The 25,004-nt window shown below is 48.1% G+C and overlaps 5 non-coding genes across 5 annotated transcripts; all 5 read right to left on the bottom strand.

The window, feature by feature from the left end:
- Positions 1-20,026: 20,026 nt before the first annotated feature.
- Trnas-aga (transfer RNA serine (anticodon AGA)) lies at positions 20,027-20,108 on the bottom strand. Its single transcript has one exon. It is a non-coding gene; the product is annotated as a tRNA-Ser (tRNA).
- Positions 20,109-20,346: 238 nt separating this feature from the next.
- Trnas-aga (transfer RNA serine (anticodon AGA)) lies at positions 20,347-20,428 on the bottom strand. The gene has a single exon. It is a non-coding gene; the product is annotated as a tRNA-Ser (tRNA).
- A 77-nt stretch (positions 20,429-20,505) lies between these two features.
- On the bottom strand, positions 20,506-20,587 carry Trnap-agg (transfer RNA proline (anticodon AGG)). The gene has a single exon. It is a non-coding gene; the product is annotated as a tRNA-Pro (tRNA).
- Positions 20,588-23,701: 3,114 nt separating this feature from the next.
- Positions 23,702-23,783, bottom strand: Trnas-aga (transfer RNA serine (anticodon AGA)). Its single transcript has one exon. It is a non-coding gene; the product is annotated as a tRNA-Ser (tRNA).
- Positions 23,784-23,859: 76 nt separating this feature from the next.
- Trnas-aga (transfer RNA serine (anticodon AGA)) lies at positions 23,860-23,941 on the bottom strand. Its single transcript has one exon. It is a non-coding gene; the product is annotated as a tRNA-Ser (tRNA).
- Between the last annotated feature and the right edge of the window lie 1,063 nt (positions 23,942-25,004).

The following is a 25,004-nucleotide window of genomic DNA, read 5'->3' as shown; positions in this document are numbered from 1 at the left end:
CTACGACTACGGACGCATACGGACGTCAACGCGGGTGACATCGTGAATTACTGAAATGCTCTGCATTTAAAAAGCATGTGCCGAAGCTGCGGCATCCACCACGCACTCCCGTAGAGGGGAGAGTGCAGCGCCACCCGGCGATCGTTCCGGAGCCTATAGGCCGACGCGCGGCCGCACCATTTTCGCCACATCTGGAGTGCAGTAAAAGTGTTTGACACAAAGGCGAACAGGAAAAGAAACACCCACAAACGCCGCACAACGCACTGAAACTTTCGCACTTTCGCGGAAGCCTGGACAACTCTGGTCAGGGCGTCGCTTTCTCATTAGCGACGTGCAGCCCCGTTTGTGGGGTCATAAAACGCCGTGGGGAGTCTCTCGGCGGCCTCGCGCTCGTCCAGCCCTGTGCGCACTGTAGACGGTTCGATTCACAAGTCGCAGTTGCTTGCGCCAATTGTTCTCTTTAGAGACGCCTGGCCGTGTTTGGGACCACGCGTTTGGGACCCCTGGTCTAGAGGCTTCATCGAGCTGTCAACAGTACTTGAACGAGGTCGAGGAAGTAATAAATTTCACGCCCCTCCACACATACGACGACCCCAACGATGGTGGCCCCCGAGTGCTCTCACAGCTGCCAGCATCTTGGCCGGCAGACGTCTGACCACACTGCCACTGCACAAAGAAATGTTCTTGGAAAGCCTCGCGACTTCGTTTCGAGGGGTGTGGCCGAAACAAAAACAGTAGCTACATCTGATTCTGAATGTTGGGTGCAAGGAATACACGGGCGAGCTTCGTTCGGCCTACGCCTGAAAGCAAACGAAGTGAGGGGTTCCTGAAATCGGCGACGTGATTGCTGTGGAAGGCTGGGATTGTGAGAGCAGTGTTTCCCGGTCGAGACGGCGAAATCCACCTTTGTGAGGACAGGTTGGAGGAGAGGGAGGAGGAAACAGTAAAGCGTTCATTTCAGTTTTATTCCCTTTGGAAATATCTTGTCTCATTCCGGGGATGGGGGTGGCTGGGGGTTGGGGTGGGAGAACAACTCCGAGGGCCCACAGACAAACGTCGCTTCGGCATTGGCTCAAATTGGTCGCCGTCTCCGACCACAAGCACGAAATAAAAAGTTAATGAAGCGCCTATTTTGAGTATCTTTCAAAAACACCTGGACAACCGATGTACTCCCACGTCCGTTTCTCCATTCCTCCAAGGGTCCTTCGTCGACCCGCCACCTTCGCCCCCTTTTTCCCATACTCTCTCACTGCACGGGGCGGACAAGCGACGGTATGTAGGCGAAAATAAAGTTGAAATTGAAAGATTGTTTCGGCTGTGTTGTCATCCAGCTCGGTATAGTTTAAGTTCGGCTTCTCTGAGGCGTCTCTGATTCCAATTTTGAAAAACAAATAATTCTGTGTTACAATGATGTTTGCAAATATATTTCTTACAGCGAGAGTGACGCAACAAAAAAATAAAGTTCCTTGTGATGAATACCAAAACTTCCTTTTAAAAAAAATGAGGCGTACCCAACGATTCTTGGTTTGGGCATGAGAGTGCATCATTTTAGGTTCCCCCCGTGTAGGCTTTACTACGTGTAATTTTTACTACCTGCATGCTTTCGTACGTTTCTATAAATAAGCCAAATTTTTTCAGTAACGGAAAAGTAACGACGTTACTGTTCTGCAATAACTGCAACTGTAACTAGTTTCTTTTGGAAAATTCGTAACTGTAACTGTAACAGAGTTACTTTTTGGGGTTAGGTAACTGTAACTGTAACACTGTTAATTTTTTTCGGTAACGTGCCCATGACTGGTGGTGTCTCGGAATAATAATGGTATGCTAAGGAGGCCCCTTCGATTTATCGGGTTTCGCGTTAACAGTGGCGTAGAGGAATGTCCGTACATGGTAGTACTCCAGTGCATCGTCAGAAAGATGGAACTCCTCCTAGTACATAACCCACGATAGATGCCATCCCCTAAGTGGCTCAGACAACACGAAAAACTGGTGGAATTGCGTGGTACCATCAAAATTCTTGGAATTCAAATAGCAGATGGATCCAGACACGAAGCGGTCAACCACAACCACGTGCTCAGAAAAGGGGAGAAAACATTCCATGTGATGAGACTAGTCACTAAAAAGATTGGGGCTTGAACGAATGAGATCTTCTGATGCTACAAGACGCATTCATCGTCTGTACTTAATGGCACTAAATATCCTAAGTTTATCTTACTAAAACGTTTGAAATGTGTCGTCATACGCTAATCTCTAAACCGACGAAATCAGCATTAAGCCTTCCCATCAACGGAGTCAGTAATGAGCTAGACGCCACGGGAACAGTGCACAATGTTGACAAAATCACTGCACATCATAGTATACTTAGTTTCGCCGGCTCGAACCCACGCAAGAGGGGTGCCTCATCATGCCTGAATTAGGCTACAATCGAGATCGGAGGAGCCCATGCGGCGAAACTTCGATTGCGCAACGCATTTTGTGGCACCTCACAAGCAGCCCTCTATCCGACGACATATGATACGCAAAAGAGCCACACCCATCCAAACGTTCGAGCCAGCGATTATGGCATAAGTTCGCAAGGAAATCTGATAGTAATCATGTTTTCACCGACGCAACGACGATAGGCAAAGCAGGTGCGATTTCTTAGGCGACCAGCAAAGGGGAAGAGAACACTAATCATCGCTCACCCCTGCCACACATTGAAGAGACAGAAAGTATTGCCAAAGTTTTAACAGTGGCTCAATATTCAAACCCTACTAGAATCACCAATATTTTCACCGATTAGAAAAAACGTGCATTCTTTCGTGCTAAAGCCGCATTCATATATCCAAGCGCATTGCCCCTTTTCTCTCGGCCATCGAAACACAAGTTTCGGGGCACCGTATTCGCGGGCATGCTGGTAGAGAATAAAACAGTCAGCATGCTCGCTAGCTAAGCTCTTCTACTGTCGTTCGATATAATTGACCAAATCCACAAGCCTAACCATACCATCACCACACTCAACACCTATTTATAGGATAAGCAGCTTTTACCATCACTCCGTAGGAAAAGGTATTCGTACGGCAGGCACGTGCGAAGAAACTGCCGACACACCCTACATTTTACCTCTACAGAAAAAATAACGGCCTCCCAAACCTATTGCGCTCCCTCCAAACAGTCTTCCTTCCAAAGCAGTCTGCACCGCGCAGAACCGCAGGATCAAGACAAAATCTTATAGGACTTCCCATGTACTGCACCTTTTATAGCACACCTCACTAACGACTGGCTGACTACCGTAATCCAGCTTGAAGAGCGCCTGAGCCTGGTGTGTTTCATTATAAAGATCTCCAAAAGCTGCCTAGAATCAAGTGGCTTTTGCCACTTGATTCTAGACAGCTCCTTCGGACAAGAAACACCCTTTTTTCTTGTTTTTTAAAGAGCGAAACCCTTTGCGACCTCGCAATGTCCGTGCCGATGTCTGGAGTTGTCCGTGCGCAAGGGGCTCTATGTGCGCACAGCATTGTACGCCATCTATCGAGAGCAGTGCTCACTGTAGTAACATCTGCTCACCAGCTGGGAAGAGCGCTGGTAACTGCAGTAGCAAAGAGCGCGAATTTGAAAGGGTACAAAAGGCAAAAATACATCAAAAACCCTAAACTCTGGAACGATAAATCGCGGCAAAACACGCCGTGCACGATGCCGAGGGTGCGAAGTACTGGGACGCGAATTGTATTTCATGTGGCGGTTGTCATTTACAGTGCATTTACTGCACCTCAAAATCATTTAAAACTCAGAGTGCATCACCACGCACGCACGATGACGCTCATCACACTGGCAATACACACCTTGCGTCCCAGTGCTTCGCACCCTCGGCATCGTTCACGGCACCAAGATGTGTGATTTTTTAATCTAAATTGCTGCATTGGGTTAATTAAAGTATCTTCACATTAAAGAGAAAGAGGAGTAAGCCGGCAATTCTAAATACACGATTCCACTGGCCTTCATGTTTCCTAGCCCTTCGCTGCAAAGGGCCCTACGTGACCGTCACTTCGCACGATGTAGAACGTTAAATAAACGGGGTCATAGGCTGCGCCCAAGCCTGTAGAGTGACATTAAACATACCACCAAATCGTCATTATTGACAAAATCAACACGATATAATTGAGTTTCGAAAAAAAAAACATTTAAAAAAAATTAGAAAATAGACCCGCTGGGGCTAGAACGAAGCCCGTCAGCGCCAGTACCGAGAACTCTTTCTCGAGGCTACACAGCCAGAACGGTGAGCTCGTTTTAGCGTGAGTTTAATGGAATAGCTCCCGCGCTGACATCACATGTCTCATAGGTGCGCTGTGGGACAAACAGTTTGGAAACACGCGGCAGGGTCAAATGTGGCTTCCCCCTCACTTTCTGACGTTTTTTTGTGATTGGGTATATAGTGCGTGTATACGGCATCTTCGTACCGTATGGTACGAAGATGCCACACGGCAGTCCGGTAAAAAGGAAAGATACCGTGGGCACCAGGAGTGTAGTCTAGCCAGTGTAGACAGTGTATGTGTCTGCAGCCTCCAGACATGGTACTCTTCTCCCTTAGTGAGGCTTTTTTACATCCTTCCATTCAGTCTCAGTATATTTAAATATTCGGCGGAGGTTAGGGTCGCCATTTTAAGCCAAGGTGATTGGTATAAAGGTGGCAGGACAAGAATACTTCAGGCTGTGGAATCGCTGGCTTCGTTCCCTTTTGACCCGTGGGTCGAGCTGTCAAGATGGTAAGCCAGATACACTAGAAGATCTTATCCCATGAGAGCGAAAATTACAATCATTCCAATATATACAAATCTGCAACATCTAAATATTGCCAAATGAGGAGGGTCAGGGCCGAATCTCTGGTGAAAGTATGGGACAAAAATTGAAACACCCTATATGTGGACGCTGCCGGATTTCAAACAGGAGATATAGTAGCGGCAGTCAAAACACCACATGAAGAGACGTAAACAGGGCTACACTAAAGACAAAAATCGCCATTAAGGGGGACGGGACAGCATCGCGTTTACCATCGCTACCAGCAAACTAAACGGCAATAATATTAGCCTACTCGTAAGAATCCTGTAACACAATGTTAGGCAACGCCTACAAGCTAACACACCAAATCGCAAGAAAGCATTTCTCAATCTCTAGAAAGAAAGCTCCTCTGTCTCACCCTTCGTAATTTCTTTGGAAGATGGCCGTGGCGTATGCGTACGCCAGTAGTGTAATTTTAGCAGCGTGACGTTTAAAATCTTCAAGGTCGTTACTTGTAATTCCACTTAAACAAAAACTCTCAACATATTTTAGAGTGGAGAACGTAGTATATTTAGAGTAGATACCAAATAATTAGGTATCTACAGGTGTTACCCAAGCTTCGCAGCGAGCCACTAGCACACACAATTGCCGGACCATCTAAGCCTAACCACTTCTTAGTCGTCTCTCTGGCTACCCATGACAATATATATTCACAGTATATTATCAATATACATCTTCCCGTGACAATATGTAAAAACAAAGATTGTGTATAGGGCCCCCCTGCATACATATCATTCCACTGGCATCTGTTTACCAACGTACACCGTTATTATTCGTGCCATACACTGATTCTAAGCCATTTTACTACTTCAAAAACTCCGAAACCAACATTTATAGATCCCACAACGAGGAACAGAAGCTTTCGTAGACCATGAACCCACGCGTTTTATAAATCCAACAAGACCACAGAAAAACCTTTGTGCCATCACAATAGTTTAGTACTTGTGTGTATGTTATAAAATACCGAACTTTTATTTATGCCACGTGTTTTGGTGGGGTCCTATCAAAGCTGGAATGATGTCTGCAGCCTCCATGTTATATTCGTTAAGATTTATGAGCAACGTTTTCTAAGCTTATGGAGCGATAACATGTTACCTGTTCAAATTTGTTGACGTCTCCTGTTTTCGGTAGAAGTACAGTATGATAGGTTAGAAGTCATGGCTGAAAACCGTCAGGCCGATCAGCTCCCTCGAAAATGCCACTGTCAAAAACCCTGCGCCAGGTGACTTACGAGGGTTTCAGTCCACCACAGCTTTTCAGCCTCGTTAACTGTGATGGGAGGCTCTGGTCACTTATAGTATCCACATCAAATAGTGGCATTAAAAGAAGGGTCTTGTTTTTGCGCTTGTCTGCGTTAACTAGGTTTAGCACAAAAATGTACTGGCATGCTGAACGCCTTTGTTATATTTGACGAAAGTTCCATTGCTTGGTATTTCGTCTATATCACGGCGGCCTGCTTCATTTCTTTCTTTTCTGAAGGTACGACTTGGTGGCTGCACTCCACGACAAATTGTGCAGCTCTTGATAGGGGCTCCCCACGGTAACGTTTCGTTTCTGCCACTTCTAGCGCCTGTTTAGCGAAAAAATGCCGTCTTTAAATGCTTCCAGCCATACACAAGTAAACCTGGATGTAACGAACCTCTATGTAACGAATTCCTGGATTTAACAAAGTTTTTCTATTGCCCATTGCCAGCCCCATTGAAACCCATGTGTTCGTGACCTCTATGTAACGAAGACGTCGTGAAAGTTAACCTCGATGTAACGAATTCGCTACGCTAATGAGCCATTGTTTTTTTCGCTTTTGCGGAAAAACTTGCTGGATGAATGCACTAATTTACCGAACTTTGTCCGCCCTGCAAACTACCGTGCGTTTCCGCTGTGAATGCGGTGTCGGTTAAGTGTCAGGCCTGCCTGTCGGCGTGTCGCCACGCCTCTCAATTGCTATCTGTGGTGTCGTTTTGTGGGATATGCCACAAAATGAAACGGTTCGTGCTGACACAAAACGAAAAGTCGTGTCTTTTCAAGACAAGCTCGCAATTTTAAATGGCGTCACTGCCGCGAGAAAGAAGAACGTCGCCGCCCGGTACAGTATCCTAGCTAGCAAACTTTCAACAATTACGAGTGCAAAAAAGGGTACCAAGTGCGCAAAAATGCGCCTTTTCAGCCTCAATACTTAAGTTACGTTTGTGAATACGGAGGTAAGTGACCTCGCTTCTTCGGAGTGCCCTGTAGTGCCTAAACTAGTGAGAAAGCAGCAGGCACAAATCGCGCCGGGTTTCACTGTGAAATAAATCCTTGAGACGTGAGTTCACCATCACTGATGTCCTGCTTTTTGCTTTCGTTTCTCCTTCATTTACTCCAGCCTCAACTCAAACCCAGCATGTAAAAAAAAAACCTGGATGTAACGAAAAATTCATTCCGAATTTTTGCCAACTTCGTTACATCCAGGTTTAACTGTATGTTCATGTGCTTCAAGTGACTGTATATTATTTTTTTATTATCCTTGGCATGCTTGAGTAGTGTTGCTCGTCATAGCCGTTTCATTTTGCCTTTCAATTAACGCTTACTGCCACACGCACAAACCCGAAAAACGTCTGGCAACATCCTTCTGACCCCCACGTTCAGCCAAGGTGAAGCGAACGCCCTGTGCGCTTTTGCGGCGCCAACCGAAGTACTACCGACCACGCTTCCGCTGCCCACTGTCAAGGTCGAGTCGTCTCTTCATACTCTTACTCAGCGAAACCGTCTAATCGCTCGTTTGTTCCCAAGTGATTGGTTCGCAGATGGGTAAAACATAAAACGCAATAGCGCGTGCAATAAAAAAATACAAGAAGGAAATACAGCCAGCAACGTTCACTGCGGCGAGCAGCCTCTGTGTTTTCTGCCGCTTCTATCGCTTCTGGCACAAAGAATTTCCGAGCAATTGCGATCGCGTTCACTGTACGCTGTTCCCGAAATTCTATTTTTCCTCAGACAAACGTGGCTTCACGGCGTTGGACTACGGCAACATTTACAGCTACGGTTGCACGTCCGCATCGTGACGAATATTCAAAATTCTTTCTTACGGGTGACCGCCGTCAACGATCGAGATATATAAAACAGGTTCATATTATCACGTGGATGTTTGCCGAGCCGTGATCCCGTGCTTGTGGGGCGTGCGATCGACCCTGCTTGCGTGGTGTGTGATCGCCGTGCAGTGTTTTAATTCCCAGTGAGTGCTACGTTCGGTACTTCTTGGCCAGCCAAGTGTTCGAAGACGACGACGTAAATGTGTGGTTGCACCGCTCGCGGGCCAGGCTGATTCAGTAGCTGGCTTGCCCACTGGTCGCCGGTCCTCGATGGTTCTTCATGCATCCAAAGCCGCAACTGGCCTACCTGTTTCTCGCATCCCATCTAACATTCGTCCTGCTAACGAGAATAACGTCGAGACTGAGCACCACCCAGAAGACATGGAGTGTTTATGGGTTGTGTATAAAAAAACAGGATCGCCGATTTTGGGTTCACCTGAATCGTGCCCGAAACAAATGACAAAGAAAGGTCAAGCGAGCAAAAAAACACGTGATATTTTGTAGGTCGCTGTCCCGGCCATCACTTCCCAATAATGTCTCTTCGGATACTTCAATGGAATTGTTATTCCGTCTTTTCAGCGTTAACAGACCTTCCCAATATTGTCTCTAAAACCCTACCAGATGTTATTGTACTGGAGGAAACTTGGCTGGCTCCTGGTCGGTCATTTAGATACCACAATTACCGAACATTCCGTTTAGACCGTCCAACTCAAGGAAGAGGATTGCTAACGTTCGTATCCCCTCAATTTTGCCATAAAGCCCATATTTCATTGCAATTAATGTCTGTGGAATCGGAAATTGTAGCAGTGACGTTCAACCTTCCAGGTTGTGTTGCATTTTCTATAGTGAATGCGTACTTTCCGGGTGGACTAACTTCCACCTCTTCACTCGACGCTTTCGTGTCGGCGTGTGAAAAGCGAGTTGTTCTTTGTGGAGATTTCAAATCGCACCACGTATCGTGGGGTTTCCGCACAGATTCCTGTGGCAGGGGTCTTTGCGGCTGGATGAGAGACAACCATTTGTATTAGTTTAACTCTGGAACTGCGACATTTTTTCGATGGCAGACCCATTCTGTTCTTCATTTGACCTACTCCACCCCGGGAAATATATCTTCATTGTCTACATGGGACCAAGCTACAAGTAGTGATCACATTCCAATTGTATATGAGTTTTATGCCCCCCTACGTCACCGGGAGCACATATAGTTCGGCATATAATTTTTATCGTGTTCAAGAAGAACTAAAGACAGCACTTAGCTCTATCCCATCGGGAGACGAGGAACTCCGGGAAGCTCAAGTATTATCAATCCTTTCTGAAACAGTTAAAAAATCCGACTTTATTGTTTGCTCACAAAAAGACGGCAGCTCCAGTTCATGGTGGAATGAGGAATCTGCTCGTGCGTATAGTCACAGAGAAGCGGTTCGGAAGAAACGTCTTAAAAACTAATGCCCATCCAGTTTGACCAGTTACGAGTTTGCGGCTGCAATATTCAAGTGGGTTATTTGTAAAGTAAAAGAAAATAACATTGAAAAGCTTGCCTCTTATCAAAGTCCAAAAATAGACGCATCTTGCATAAATTTCTTCGTTCAAGAAAGAATGTACAAGATCAGGATAACAGCAACTCAATGTTCAGTCAACAAGTGAGTCTATAGGGACCGGGCGGCCGTTGTATGGCACCACCGTCGCTTCAGCGAACAGCGCCGCCCGTGGCGAACCGCTCGTCAGTGGAATGCCGGTGGCGGTAAGCGCAGCGTTGTTGTGCATGGCTTTCAGCCGTTCTGCTGCAGTGTGGCTTGCAAAGCGTAGATAACCACAAAGACTTTTGTCTCATCGGTAAATCTTGAGCATAGAAAGGACGTTTACGAGGCATGACATTTGTGTGACTTACGCCAATACTCAGTAATTACAAATAGCAGACTACGCTCAATGCGCCAAGCTTGAATTCAAGCTGGAAGTGCAAGTCCGTTCCTTCGCGCAAATTTTTCATGCTTGCGTGCACTTTGGCGTATCGAGGAATATATCGCAGCTAAATGCTACTACAAAGCCGGTGTGTTCAGCCGATCAAGGAATGCTGCGTCGCTAGCCTTTGTCAGTTGATGACGAAATGGTGTCGTGCACATGCGAAAGGCAAATTTGGGGCGTGCATTCTAAGATTTACCTCAAAACAGAAATTGTGATGGATGACGCTTCCGTAACTTCATTAGCTACGGTAGAAAAGTGTTTAATTTCACAGAAATACACTTACTACAGTCATCGGGAATCGTTTACAGAATAAAAACCGCAGAACCTTATTGCTTCTCGTGGAAAAGCATTGCTTTGCAAGGATTGCAATGGTTGCTGGATAGTTGGTTAATGGTTTTTCAAAAATCAAATTCCTGCGGGGCTGAACGACGAGAGACAGGAGGGTGCCATAAAAACCTGTCCTCAGCTTCACAATTGAATGCAGCGGTCGAGTTTTACAAGGTACCTACGCTTGAAAATCATGCACCCCTCCGTCTAACAACGATGATGGTTTATTGCCAAGTTCTCTTGTGTGGGTTTGCTTGGTTGCTTTCTGGAGTTAAACTTTGGCTAGTTGAGCTTTGAATTTGACCAGCACGAAGTTTGGTCTTCTTATCGCAGCGTCCTTGTCTTTGACCATTTCTCATTCGATTTCGCACGCAGAAAGCTTCGCCTTCAACTATCGTCTTCGCTAAACGGAGGGATGGATGATTTTGATGCTTAATGTTGTACTTCCATGCACTCCTCTCCAAATCCTAAGTGCTTCAGTGGGTCGGAGATGCGTCTGTGCTGGAGTACTCGGGCTGACGCATCCCTATTTGAGGCAACTAGCCGCGCGTTCTTGGATTCTTCACAAGGCATTTCACGATTTTTCTAGGTGCTCTGGAAATAATACTTAATCTTTAAAAAACACAGGCTGACGTTAACACTGCCACATTTTTTAACTATTGGTGCCAGCCTTTATTCCACGCAGGTTGCAAAATGGGAAGGGCAGGAGGGATGGTTTGTTGTTTGGGCTGTTGGGCGGTTGATTAACTTTGGATCTTGATAAAATGACCACTACAAACGTGGGAGTTCCGCTTCGGCTATGAGGCTCCCATGCTGTCACAGTGTCGCTCACTAAAACCGAAAGCACAAAGCTCACCGTTACAGAAAGTGTGAACTACCGGGACATTTCCACGACATTTCCACGGTAATGGATCTCGTACGTAAGTGCCCGGACGCGTTCTCTTCAAAACACACGTAGCAAGGTATCTCAGCGTTAAAGATGGCGTGGAAACCGCAGTCATTGAAACCAGTGAAGATAATTTAAAGGGGTAGAAATGAATAATAATAGTTTTATTCCTAATCAGCGCAGAGCCAGGCGCAGAGCTCTGCATAAAGCGCTCACGTCAATGTAGCCCATTCCCAAACTTAGAAGCGTCAAATAAGTTTACGTAGCCATTAGCGCATTTAAAAAGAAATGCTTACTTATATTAGTAGTTTTATTCCTACTCAGGACGGGTGGAGCCAAGCGCAGGTCGCTGCAAAAAGCGCTCATGTCATTGTAGCCCATACCCAACTTTCGAAGCGTCCAACAAGTTTCCGTAGCGGTTATTGCATCTAAGAACCCAACACATCTGTCTAGGCTTAGTTTCACCGCACATATCCGCTCACAACACCACCAAGACATTCAAAGCACAGAAGCACACACGGCCAAAACAACGGGAGCCTGCATTGTACAATGCGCCGGCTCATTCCACTAACGAGGGGAGTGCCGCGTGGTGGCGCCACCCGTCCAGCTGCCCGGTCCCTATGGAAACATTGGAACGTATTGCGCAGGAATTGTAATTTCGTTTTTCTTCTGGGTTGGTCTCTTTTTGTGTGCCAGGTTTCAAATGAGAACTCAAATTCAAATGAGAAAAGGGTGGAATTAGCTGATATTGTTTGTAGCTGTCTGAGTCTGCTTCAGGATCAGACGGCATTACGGTGGCAACGTTAAAATATCTGCTTGAGGTGTCTCCTGATGATTTACTAAACATTGTCGACATGTCGTTAAAAACAGCTAGATACCTTCGGAATGGCAACTCGCTAAGTTAGCACCATTGTTGAAAAACGAAAGCTTGGTTTTCGTCCTAGACAATATTAAGCCAATTTCGTTGACTAGCGACGTGGTAAAGTTGGTTGAAAGGATATTGCACGGCCGGCCTATGGGGTTTCTTAACAGTAATCGTATTCTAAGCCCCACCCAGATTGGCTTCAGACCTGGAAATTCTATTTGGAAGGCTCACGTCGACATCGAGAGCCACATTAAATTAGCTCCCCGACTAAAACATGTCAGTGCGCTTGTAACCCTAGATATAGCAAAGGCTTAGGACAGCGTGGAGTAGAGCACGTTGATGTCACGCCTTTCATCTAGCGAGATTCCGGGGTACATCCTCTCCTGGTTTGGTGAGTTTTTAAAGGGAAGGAATTTCTTTTGCTCCAAGGGGGATTTATCGACCCAGTATGACCAATTTCGGGGAGTTCCTCAGGGATCAGTTCTTTCTCCAGTTATCTTTAACTTACTCCTAAGTTATATCCAAATGCAGAACGGCATATCTACTATCATCTATGCCGATGATATTGCGTTTTCTAGGCTGATAGGGACATCTAAGCGTTGTATCAGCGGCTGCAGGACTATGTGGTTGTGCTGGATAATTGGCTCAGCACGTTACACCTCTCACTAAATGTCAGTAAATGTGGCGTTATAGTATTTCCCAGCAATAACCCTATATAATTATGTCTAACATACCGGTCGCAATCCATCCCTCAGGTCACGAAAATTAAATATTATTGTATAATTTATGACGACCAGCTCACATGGCATCCTCATCTTTTGCACATTGCTGCTAAAGGTGAAAAAGCTGCGGCAGTGCTGCGTAGGCTATCCAATCATAAATTCGGTATGCGTAGAGACGCCCTGCTAATGATTCATCGTTGCTATGGTCGCCCTGTATTGGAATTTGGTTGCGTAATATTTTCTGGCTGCACGACGTACAAACTCTATCCCCTATTTCTTATTCAGAGATCGGCTTTGCGTTTATGTTTAGGGTTGCCAAAGTATGTACAAAACTCTGTATACCTTGAGGCACGGTTTCCTTCACTTCTGCATCGATTTAAATTGCTAACTGTTGTAACATGTCTAAAACTGTTTGAATCTCTATTATACGAGGCTACCCTTTTTCCTTTTGATGCCTGACCTTTTAAGGATTTACGTCGCCCCGGTTTCAGCGTCCTGAATTGGATTGCGTTCAGGCATGGCTGCAGCCTCTTCATGCAGACCTTTTTCTGCTCCAGCCCTATTCTGATAATTTGTCGCCTGTCGACATAGGCTTGGACAACAGTTTTCTTCCGCGTGCAAAACTATTGCCGGCCCGATTACTCAATAATTTACTTCAATATTACTTGGCACTGTTCATACTGATGTCTTCATTGCCACAGATGCCTCGCAAAGTGATGAGAAGGCTGGGGTAGGAATATATTGTCAGTCTCCAGATTGGACCTTCTCAATCAGGCTGCCAGACCCGATCTTTCAGGCAGAATGTTGGCGATAATCTTAACCCTTAATAAACTACACCACAGATTTGCGGGGGTGGTTATCCTTTCGGATTCTCTCTCCGTTTGCACTGCTCTAACAAATGATACAGATTCTTTCCTTCTCACGTCATTCCGTTCATTCGTTCCTTACCTGCTTCGAGAGATCCGGTTAGTGTGGGTCCCTGGTCACACAGGGATAATCTTCAATGAACTGGCAGGCCAATTACCCAATTTGGCTCTTGGGGGTCCTGCCATCGTGAATTGCCCAATTTACAGTTTTCTTTTGGGGGCGAGGTTAAGGCGCCTTCAAATTTTACAAATTAATCGGCAGGATGCCCTTCGTTTATGCTCCGACTATATTCACTTCTCTCACTTATGGAAGCCTAAATTCTGCGAATCTTGTAATTGTGAGGTCGCAATCACAAAATTTCGCTGCAGAACCCCCCCTTTAAATTTTTATCTACACAAAGTTGGTCAGGCTTTATCTCCTCAATGCCCTTTCGGCAAGGCCCCCGAAACTATACAACACTTTCTTTTAAATTGCCGCAGCTTTTTCTGGATGCGACGATGCGACTCGATGCACCCTAAATACACGTTTAATAGGCTGAATCTCCCTTTATCTTTTACCGTTATTCTTTCCCTGGCTGCTTCCGCCATAGGATATTGCCACACAAATGTTATGATCGCCTTTCATTTGTTTGTTGCGGCTACAGGCCGGATGCCCTGCTAAATAGCTATGTCTTCATTCGCAATTTTTTTTCTGACAATCCTGTTCTATCTAAAGATGTCCTTTTCTACTCTCAATATTTTTTTTCTCTCTCTAAAATGAACCGGGTCCCAGCCTAATTATTGCAGGAAGCTTCTTTCCCGATCCCCGCGTGGGTACGCGCCATGACTTAAGGAACCAACCAACCAACTAATCTTCGCTCAAACTCGCCGTGCTGCCTGTACTCTTCGGTGTAGCGCTACGCCTAATAAACAGGTACATCGCCATCATGCTGTCTACACCTCCGTCTACTAAAAAGCAGCACTGGTGGACGCAGTTCTCTCCGGCTGCTCCTCCTCCCCGTCATGGCCAGCGGCCGACCGAAATCGCCGAATACCTATCCGCACGCAACACCACGTCACCTACTCGTGGATCCCGCTGACCCTCTCCAGCACCGAACCTCCCACCGCCCGTCGCACCCCTTCAGACGGCCTCGACGTCCGGTTTACCAGCCCCTCAGCGGAAAAACTAGACGAAGCGACCTCGGGAGGCAAGGTTGCTGACTGCAGAAGCTCAGAAGACCTCCTACCGCGCCGGCGTTAACCAACGGACATGCCGCGCCCACTCGACGAGAACAAAGTGCCCATAGAGTATCGCCGCAGTGTAAGCACACAACGACTACCCTTAACGCTGACGAACGCGCTAGTGCTGAACTCAGGGTTACTATCGTCGGCCATGAGCTGACCGCTTTGCTGGACACCGGAGCAGATTATTCCATCGTGAGGCAGCAATTTGCCGATCGTTTGCGCAAGGTAAACAGTCCGTGAGACGGGCCTCATTTTGGGTCCACCGGAGGTCACCTCATGACACCAGTAAGGAAATGCACGGCTAGTATTTGTCTAGGAGGAACTGACTTTGTTGGCACTTTCGTCATTTTACCTCGGTGCTGCAAAGACGTAATCTTTATTCTTTAGCATGTATTTCCTGTGCGAATACGACGCCGTTATAGACATCGGCGAGGGAAGGGTGAGCCTCATGGTGGGAAAAGCGCTACAGTAACCAGGACAAGTGGGTACACGGGACAAAGCGCTACTAGCAACTGAAGCTTCAGTTGCTAGTAGCGCTTTGCCCCGTGTACTCACTTGTCCTTGTTACTGTAGCGCTTTTCCCACCATGAGCATATACCAACACACCCTGCTCGCAGTTCTTCTTAAAGGGTGAGCCTATCGACGAACCTGCCTCCATTACAGCCTACCAAGCACCGACGTCTGCCACTGCGTATCATCGCTGACGACGTATGTGTGCCGCCACGATCCTGCCGTTTGCAGCAGTAGCGTGCGACGATCCTTGCACTGCCGATGGCGTTGCTGAGCTGCACACATCGCTCTTCCTCGACAATGACTTTGCCATCGCGATAGGCCTGGTGCACGTATCCTATGGCTTCAAGAATCTCCTGCACCCCAATTTCGCAAATGAACGCCAGCACCACCTGAAAGGGACTACTGTAGCCTTCTTCGAAGGTGTCGACGACACAGAGGGCCGTTTTGGACTCCAAACTGTTGCCACCGCACAGCGAGCGCTAAACTAGCAATAGACGTCAGCACCAACCGGTCGTCCAAAAAACGCCGAGCGCTCCTCGACCAACTGAAACAATATGCGGACTGTTTTTTTTGTCCAGAGCAGGTGTCCCTCAGACGCATCTGACAAAACCCCAAATAATTACTGAAGAAATGACGAGGCCCACCTATCAGAACCCGTACCGTGTGGCCCCCAAGGGGCGCGATGCAATAAGCCGGGAAGTACAGCAAATGCTGGAAGACGACGTCATCGCACCGTCGAATAGTCCCTGGACGACGTCAGCACAATATCGAATAGTCCCTGAACGTCGGCAGTCGTTTGAGTGAAAAAGAAAATTGGGACATTACGATTTTGAAATAACTACCGCAAACTCAACGAGGTTACCAAAAAAGATATTTACCCGTTGCCTCACATTGACTACTCCTTCGATAGACTACGACACGCCCGCTATTTTTGTGTATGGACCTAAACAGCCGGTATTGACAGATCGAGGTCAATGAACAGAACCGTGAGAAAACATTTTTTGTGACGCCTGATGGACTGTACAAATTCAAAGTATCGCCGTTCGGGTTGTGTTCCGCTCCAGCCACTTTTCAAAGACTGAAGGAGACGGTGCTGTCGGGCCTAAAGTTCCAAACGTGCTTTGTGTATCTGGACGAGGTGATCGTGTTTTCCACCACGTTTGAAGAACACCTGGAACGTCTCACGTCCGGTCTCGACGCAATACGATCCGCCTGACTTGCACTAAGCCTGAAAAGTGTCATTTTGGGTACAAGAAACTCCCGTTCCTTGGCCATGTGGTCAGCAGTGCCGGAGTTCGACCTGATCCTGCTAAGACTCAAGCGGTATCCCAGTTCCCCGTGCCAACCAACAAGAAATCCATGAGAAGCATTTTGGGGGTATGCTCCTACTACCGACGATTTATACAGAACTTCGTCCGCATTGCAGCTCCGCTGACCAACCTTACACTGGATGATGTCGTGTTCCTTTGGAATGACGATCAACAGAGGGCGCTCGACGACCGGCGCCGACGGTTGCAAACACATCCGGTCTTGGCCCACTTAGACGAAAACGCCACTACCATGCTTCATTCCGATGCTAGCAACGTTGGACTCGAAGCGGTTCTTCTACCATGGCAAAATGGCGCCGAAAAGGTGATAGCGTACGCCAGCCGAACGCTGTTTATTTAGGAAGCCAACTACTCGGCCACCCAAAAGGAGAGCCTCGCCGTCGTTTGGGCAGTACTTAAACTTCGACCATACCTGTATGGCCGTCCATTTACATTGGTCAGTGACCGTCACTCACTCTGCTGGTTGATGAGCCTAAAAGACCCGTCTGGACAATTAGCTCGCTGTAGCCTTCGACTTCAAGATTTCGACGTCAGAGTTGTTTACAAGTCCGGCCAAGAGCATCCCGACACCGATTGTCTATCGTGAGCACCAGCTTTCCCTGCGCCGCCGAATGACTACACCGATGACGACGCTTTTCTTGGCGTGCTGGACGCATCCTCCGTGTCGGAGCAGCACCGGAGCAGCCGATATGTTGGAGGGACGTTCACCCACTGTGCCGCGGGTGTTTTCAAGAGCGCTGTCATCCTTCAGTCTCCACCATGCTGTCCTCTATAAAGCGAACTTTTCCCCACATCGCCGAAGTTACCTGCTTGTTGTTCCCGCAATACTTCGTAACGAGGTCCTACAGGCTTGCCTAGATGAGTCGAGGGCGGGTCACCTCGGCTTCACCCGTACCCTGACTAGGATCCACCAGTCATAATACTGGCCAAAACTTTCTGCAGCCGTGCGGCATTACGTGCGCACGTGCCCTGAATGTGAACGACGGACAGTGGCCTCCTGCACCCTATCCACATCCCCGATAAGCCGTTTTAACAGGTCGGGATGGACCTGTCGGGACCATTTCCGATGTCGGCCGTAGGGAACAAGGGGATTGTAGTCGCCACCGACTATCTCACTCAGTTAGCATAAACAAAAGCTCTGCAAAGATGAACTCCATTCGAAGTTGCCAAGATTTTATTACAACATTGTTCTCCGGCATGGTCCCCGGCCATTGTTATTAAGGACAGATGCAAAGCGTTCACTGCTGGGCTTGTCGACGCAGGGATGCAACTCAGCTGTACTTGACATCAGACCTCAACAGCGTACCACCCGCAGACAAACGCGTTAACTGAACGACTGAGCAAAACAATAGCGAATATGCTGAGTATGTACACCGACAGGGAACACAAGACCTGGGTCGCCGTACTGCCATACATCACATTTTCTTACAATACGGCTCAACAAGACGCGACTGAGATGACGCCATTCTTCTTTCTTTATGGCCGACCCGTGACCATATTGTTGGACGCTATACTACCTCACGACACCAGCAACAAGAACATGCAGCTAAATGAGTTTACGGAACGAACGGAAGAGGCCCGTCAACTGGCGCGCTTTCGAACAAGGCAGCAACAGCGCTATGACCAGCACCGTTACAACCTCCGTCACAAGACTGCCGTTTTGAAACCCGGTGAGCGAGTCTAGGTATGGGCCCCTCCTTGACGTTGAGGACTCTCTGAAAAGCTCCTCAAACACTACTTTGGTCGTTATAGAGTTTTGCGCCAACTTAGCGACGTAACCTACGAAGTAATGCCTCAAGTGAATTCATTTTCTTTCATGAGCTTTGCACGCATCGGGACGATGGTATGCTCTCTCGACGGAGGGAAAAATGTAAAGTGGATAATTGTGAAGCCACTATCCCCTGATCACGGTGTGTGTGATCGCCGTGCAGTGTTCAATTCTCAGTGAGGGATATGTGCCGTGCTTGTTGGGAAGCCAGGTGTTCGAAGACGACGATGTAAGTGTGTGGATCCACCGCTCGGGGGCCAATCTGATCCAGCCATCGTCGCTGAGGCTTGCCGTGCTGCCTGTAATCTTCGGTGTAGCGCTACACCTAATAAATAGGTACATCGCCATCCTGCTGTCTACACATGCGTCTGCTGAGACGCAACAATATCTTTGGCCCAGATTCTACTACCCCTCCATGTCGCATGTTAAAATCTTCCCTGATCATCCACCTTCGTACCGTAGAATACCTCTTAATTTTTCGTTGGCGTTGCTGCTATTTAACACGATGCATTTTTTCAGTGTTTTTTTAAAGCACTCTAGACTTAACATTAAGAAAATATCATCATTATCGAGCTAGCAGAAAAAGGTTACGAAACACATATGCGGCATATTTAAATTCTAGGCGAAAAACGTGGCTACAAAACGACTGGGAAAAGACACCCGCTGTTGCGAGCTCGTCTTATATCTCTGCTTATGTTTGGCTGGTCAACCTTTTCGAGACACTATGGATCCGGTATAGTTAACGTCGAGAAAAATCCAGTTTAGTATAGGGCTTCTAAAGGACCGGTGAAAATTGTTTTAGATATATAACTGAATCGGCGTGTAAGACGTCTTGTAAACGACTGAAAAATCTCGGTTTAAAACTGGTTGTTGGGATACCATTAAAATGTTTGTTAGCTTATTACAGCGGCATTTATACACGACTATCACGTACCTTTTATTCTCGCTGTACAATAAAACAGAAATAGCGCGCGACAAAATACAAAGCACCGAACGCCATTCAAGCGTTACAGAATCTTGTACAATAAAAACACAGTCACCCGAAACCTTTTCGTGAATTCAGTGGAACACACTTGAAAACTGTGGACTGTATGATTTACTGTTTGGGTAATAATTAAAAGGATTAGGGTGAAATGGCTATAAATGCCTTCACAAGATCCCGACATCTCTCCCATCGGTCTGTCGTCGGCTTGGTAATGACGATTTCATAACAGCGTTCCTGTGAAAAAAAAGGAACGTAAAAAACGGGATTCAGTACGCTGGGTGCGACAACACGAAAACTCACACCTACAAAGTAACTCTTCCGAAACGGTTCTGAAAAGCCATGGAACTTCCCCCCAAAAAGAAAAAGCCTGTCTGCAAATCCAACCGACAAACGTTGCATACAACACAGAAGTTTTCACTCCGTAAGTAGAAATATACAAAACAGTCCCACTGGGTCCGAAGAAAACCGGATTTCCCACAAGCCGGCGCCGAACATGCATGCGCCGTATGTGCTCAGTGACGCCCTTTCATCAGTTGACGCCCTGCGTCTGTGATCCGCGGCTCTCGCTCCCTCCAACCAGTATTTACCGAGACATGCATCCTGATGCACCCCGCTGTCACTAAGTTCCCCAGCAACTAGTTGACTTACACCACTTCGTCGCTATAATGGAGAATTACTGTAAGGAAACGCCGCAGAATGCAGTCGACAGGACTCGAAACTGTGCAGTGCGACCCCAATGGATTTCTAGACCATCGCTCTAACCACTCAGCCACGACTGCTCGTGCCCCAGCCGCACATTGCCTTACACTGCTCCGTAGCTATCATTGATAATTACAAAAAAAAAGAGCCGCAACCAGGGCGCAGTCGATTGGATTCAAACCTGTGTGGGAACACCCCAACGGATTTCTAGTCCATCGATTTAACCGCTCAGCCACGATTGCTCGTTTCCCAGCCGTAGATTGCCTTAAACTGCTCCGTAGCTATCATTGATTATTACAAAAAGAGCCGCAACCAGGGCGCAGTAGACGGGATCCGAACCCGTCCGGGAACACCCCAATGGATTTCTAGTCCATCGCTTTAACCGCTCAGCCACGACTGCTCGTTCCCCAGCCGCACATTGCCTTACACTGCTCCGTAGCTATCATTGATAATTACAAAAAAGAGCCTCAACCAGGGCGCAGTCGACAGGATTCGAACCTGTGCTGGGAGACCCTAATGGATTCCTAGTCCATCGCTTTAACCACCCAGCCACGACTGCTCGTTCTCCAGCTGCAGATTCCCTTACACGGCTCCGTAGCTATCATTGATAATTACAAAAAAAAGCCGCAACCAGGGCGCAGTCTACAGGATTCGAACCTGTGCGGGAACACCCCAATAGATTTCTAGTATATCGCTTTAACCGCTCAGCCACTACTTTTTTTTTTATTGCCATATTTTGACACAGCACTTGAACCAAACAAACCGAAAACAAGATAACGATAAAAACTGCTAGCGAAAAACCTTGCTAGCAGAAAGCGGTTAAAATTGCTTCAGGTCCGTTAGCGACTCCACCACGGACAGCCACTCCGGAGGGTCAGGTTGAGCCCTCCACACTTCAACCATCAATCGCATAGTATCAGCAAAATACTCTTTTGAGCATTTGGCATCAGCATCACGATGACGAATCGCCATACGCGACTTACAAATGCCGTGCAAAGCCAGGACCATGACAACGTCGTATGGTACCAGGTTATCGCTCTCGATGGGCAGGATCCTGATCCCACGTGCATCCAGAGGGAAGTTCTTTTTTAAGGTCCGCTGAAGCACGTCCCAAAAAAATATCCCATCCCAGCACTCGAGAAACACATGTTCGACCGTTTCGGGTTTCTTACAGGGGTAGCATTCAACCCCCCATGGCATGTACAAACCCTTCTCTTTCTGCCACGTTTTTACTGGGAGGACACCCGCATGCAGTTTAAAACAGAATGACTTAACCCATGGCGGTACCGCCATTCGTTTTACAGGTTTGAGCACGTCCTGTCCTGGCCCTGCATGGTATATTGACCTATAGAACGGCACAGGTAATGCAGTGTAAAGCAAATCACGGCGCAACTTTTTTCACGTAACACTAGATAAGTACTCTGTACTGAAACGTGCATGCAAAAACTGGGTCGCTTGAACCACTTCACAGAAGTAGCCCTTGATTACTCCGACAGAAAAGTGGGCAGACGTAACAACAAATTCAGGTAATGCCCTTGATAACTTTAGCTGACACACTGTGCGCAGGAAAGGATCGTTCACGTCACGAAAGAACAAAAAACGATGGGTGACTTGCCACAAAAACAAATAGGACAAAGAAAGCCCCCCCTGACGAACGCGCCGAAAGAGATTCGGGCGGCTCCTCCTATCCCATGTCGTTTCCCAGATAAGCATAGCAAACACCCGGTGCAGCGCTTGCACATGAGAACGCGAACAGTGCAGCACCTGAAGTACGCACCACAGTTTGATCATCAAAAATATGTTGCATACTGATGCACTAGCAAACATGGAAACTCCGGAGACACTAAAGAACTCACCGCATTCCAAAACGCAACTACAACAAAAAAGAAAATGAAACACTCATACATACGCTCATACATACACTCATACATACACACATTAAACTCCAAACACTCTAAGCGCTTACGGGCACCACTAAACACGGTGATATACTTGCCCCTCCCCCCTGCACCACCCTAAAAAACACCCCGAAAGGCACTTTACAGGCAACAAAGTCACCGGAGACGGTACAAAAGTACTCCCTGGACCCTACAAAAGTACTCCCTACGCAGTTCAGTTTAGTTCGCTCGCGCTTCGGTAGAGCAGTGCAACACCAGAAACAGATCAAAAAGTTGCCGACTACCTTTCGAAGCATCGTGGTGACTAGGTTGGCGTAGCCGGGGGCTTTGTGCAGTCTGGGGGGACGTTGGGCTTCGGCTTGAAGCTCGAACATCTCACTGTAACCGCCTTGGTAGGCGGCTCCTCGCTGCCGGGGGGTCCGTCGCCTTGTCCTGTGTCGTTGCCCTCTAGCTGCCGCTTTGCGGTGGCACCACTGAGGTCTATTTGCACGGCGTCCTCTACTGTAGGCGATGCCGCTGTCGTCCCCTGGCTTGCCGCTACGGGGCAGCCAGCCTTCTTCGCCGCGGCGAGTTGGGGAGGCGTCTTCCGCTGACCGGGCGGCTCCTTTTCAGGACCGCGCTGGACAGCCTCGGCCTCGACCTGTTCCGCAGCCGTCTGGTCCTTTGCCGCCCCGCCGGTGACTCCTGCTGCGGTGTCCTCCACGTCCGCCTCGTCCATGAGGTTTTCGCGGAGTTCCTCGTCCTTCGAAGGCCCGGTGACGCTAGCGTAGGACTTGACGCAGGCTGCCGCTTCGTGCCCGTAACGACGGCACGCAGAACAACGTGGCACCTTACACTCCCGGCGAACGTGGCCCTTCGTGTTGCAGCGCAAACACTGCGGGGACCAACCGGCGACGACAACGAGGGCCTTGTCGCCCACCACGCCTAGCTCGTGCGGCCGGCCTTCAAGAGCCACTCGGGCCGTCAGTTTCAGGGTCACCGACCGCAATATGGAACCTTTATCTTGAATTCCGTCAATGTACCAACGCTCTCTGCGCACCTCACTGACACGCCCGTAAGGCGCCAGCGCAGCGCGCACTGCCTCGTCCGGCACGTTGTGCAGAAGCAAATGTAGCTTCAGACGGGCTTCCTGGTTGCTCGGGTCGATAACAAGGCAGCGCCTGTCTTTTACCTTGATGTCGCTTGCTTCCAAAATTTTCTTCACACCTTCCGCTGACTTAAAAATCACCGCCCAGACGTGACTCATCTGATAAGCCCCCAATGCCAAAACATCGGGGAGCAGCGCCCGACGAGCCAACGTGTCGCGGAAATCATCGACACGGTAGGGGCAGGCACGCATGTCCGCATGCAGAAACACCGGGTTTAGCACCGACTGTCCTGTAGGAAACTGGGGCAAAAGTACTTGGTAGTACTGGGAATTTTGGGCAAAAATCCTGTTACCGCGGGCTGAAGAAAGGCCCGCTGAAGCCGCTCTTTGGGCAGAGCTCAACAATCTGCGACCGCTCGCTGGCGCAACCAGAAGCAGCCAGCCACGACTGCTCGTGCCCCAGCCGCACAGTGCCTTACACTGCTCCATGGCTATCATTGATAATTACAAAAAAAGAGCTGCAACCAGCGCCCAGTTGACAGGATTCGAACATGTGCGGGGACACCCCAATGGATTTCTAGTACATCGCTTTAACCACTCAGCCACCACTGCTCGTCCTCCAGCCGCAGATTGCCTTAAACTGCTCCGTAGCTATTATTGATAATTACAAAAAGAGCCGCCACCAGGGCGCAGTCGAGAGGATTCGAACCTGTGCGGGGAGACCCCAATGAATTTCTAGTCCATCGCTTTCACCACTCAGCCACGACTGCTAGCTCTGCAGCCGCAATTTGCCTTAAACTGCTCCGTAGCTATCATTGATAATTACAAAAAGAGCCACAACCACCGCGCAGTTGACAGGATTCGAACCTGTACGGGGAGACCCCATTGGATTTCTAATCCATCGCTTTCACCACTCAGCCACAACTGCTCGTTCTCCAGCTGCAGATTGCCTTACACTGCTCCGTAGCTAATTACGAAAAATAATCACAATAATTACTATAATTAATAATTACAATAATTACAAAAAACTCACTCCGCCGTCGCCTGCTGAGGTGCGCGCCACTAAAGCTTCTGGCGCCATTTTAAGAAATCAACCGGCAACAGTTACGAAAATATTAAAGCCATTCCACTCAATGTGAAAGCTGTCGTAAATGCAGAGCAGTGATTCGCCATAACGGCCTGTGGCACCGTTATCCGCTTACTGCTACTACCCATCACGCTCTTCGCCTCCCTGTCTCACTTCTTTCTTGATGAATTGAACAGAGGTTTGTCCAAAGCAGTTCAAGTTTCCCGCCTTCGCAGTGCTCGCGCGCCACCTGCCTGAAACGAACAGCGCGAGCGGTTCTCGCACGTGCTGGCACCTTACTGCGCAGTCCAAAACGCGTTGTTTTTGGCGGTCCCATCTCCCCACGAGGGGGACTCGAGTAAATGCGACGCATAGGGGGTGAGTGTATTGCGTTAAAGTTTAGTGTTTGGGGAGTTGGTGGTAGTGAATGCGTTGTGTCAGCAGCTTCTTGACGTAGTTTGAATGAGTCAAGGATATAAGGCGCGTTCGTGGCCTCCCATTCAGTGTCGGCTTTGTGGCGCAGTGGGTAGAGCACCTTGTACATTGCGTCCCGCCCACAGGGTCGAGGGATCGAAACCTGGCGCCGGATAGTATTTTTTTTATATAGTGTAGGGGGAGGGCTGCGGGCAACGATGGTGCGGACTACGACGGACGTCAACGCGGGTGACATCGTGAGTTACTAAAATGCTCTGCATTTAAAAAGAGCCGCAACCAGCGCGCAGTCCACAGGATTCGAACCTGTGCGAGGAGACCCCAATGGATTTCGAGTCCATCGCTTTAAAGGAGCCATGAAGAGAAAACACAAGTTTGGTTCATTCGAAAGATTGCCTCGTTAGAACCATAGCGACACCACTTATAACGCAAACTTCGCTCAAATAAGCTACATAATTAGGAAAAAAGGAAATGACCATGCGACCCACCAGCT

Source organism: Haemaphysalis longicornis, unplaced genomic scaffold (genome assembly GCF_048455015.1).
Source record: "Haemaphysalis longicornis isolate Haplotype H1 unplaced genomic scaffold, Haemaphysalis longicornis Haplotype H1 scaffold_2, whole genome shotgun sequence".
Lineage (NCBI taxonomy): Eukaryota > Metazoa > Arthropoda > Arachnida > Ixodida > Ixodidae > Haemaphysalis > Haemaphysalis longicornis.
Note: the sequence above shows the minus strand (reverse complement) of the source record. Positions and strands in the feature narration are given on the sequence as shown.